Source organism: Serpula lacrymans (assembly GCF_000218685.1).
Source record: "Serpula lacrymans var. lacrymans S7.9 unplaced genomic scaffold SERLAscaffold_64, whole genome shotgun sequence".
Classification (NCBI taxonomy): Eukaryota; Fungi; Basidiomycota; class Agaricomycetes; order Boletales; family Serpulaceae; genus Serpula; species Serpula lacrymans.
In genome coordinates, this window is record NW_006763334.1 from 1 (window position 1) to 1,278 (window position 1,278).

Genomic DNA, 1,278 nt, shown 5'->3' on the forward strand with positions numbered 1-1,278 from the left:
TAATTCAGTAGGAGAAGGCACATATCACAAGAGACAGTTATAGAGTGACTTACAGTATGGTAATTTTGTTTTCCTCACAACTACAATTAATACACTTCCCAATGGTGGGCCCTTCAGGGGCATGGGAATTATATTTGCACTTATTGAAGATGGAAGTTCTCACTGATAATTCAAGTTCTGTAATGTGTCACAAAAATGTACTACTCTTCCTAGCATCCATGCCTATGCAATACTGTTAAGATAACTCACAGGTCAGAGATCTCCATGACTGAAGCAGAGGCATGATTCGGACACAGCTGGGTCCCCTGGAGGGCCACTGTATTTCCTGGACCCAAACGGTCCAGGTTTCCATTGTTATAATGAAATCAGTAAATGTCCCAGAACTTTTAGTTATTGACTGTACATGACGACATGAAATTGAACTTTTGGAATGTGTCTACATTAGTAGAATATGTTGGATGTAGCCATGTGACCTCACATAGCCACCTGATCACAGGGAGTGGATAAAAGCAAACTGGACCAGCCGGGATTGAACCCAGGACCTCTGCCTATATATGGCGGTGCTCTAACCAACTGAGCTATCAGCCCTTGTACTAATGTCAACTCATGATGTATGTTGTCTAACAAGGCTAACAGGCTTTTGACCTTGACTATTCCAACAAAATATTATGGCAGGTTCTTACTAGTTGTGGACATTTGGGAGATCAGTCAGAACCTGACAAAACCGGATAAACCCGGTCTCTGCCAAAGCAGCCATTGTTCTCCATGGAGCATAGCCACCACTCCATGAAGTAACCATTGTTCTCCTAGGAGCACAATTGTACTCCTAGGAGTCATTATACTGTAGTGAGTAGCACCTCCGACTATAAGTAGTAGGGGGATTAGTATAGGAATACCTCAGTCGTTTCTATAGCCTCTCGGGCAGCGGCTGAGGTATGTTACATTACATTTATTAGAGATCACCTTAAACTAACATCTATTGTAGTTTCACTTAGGTTTATTAGAACCATGGCTTGTGCTTCCTTATCAGAGACAAGGAAAAGTGGATGTTTTCTCATATTAAAAAATCATATGTGTACCCCTTCTTGTCCGGGTTGGTCTTTCATCTTTTGCTTCTTGACTGTTGATTGCAGAGTGAACCATCATTTAGATTGTCTCCTGACTGAACATGGCCACTACATCACAGCAAAGCAGAAGTAATGGATGCCTTGTACTTGACTCTGATGGGGCTCACTCATTCCGACTATGAGTGATGTCTTTGTGCACTTTGATACTGCT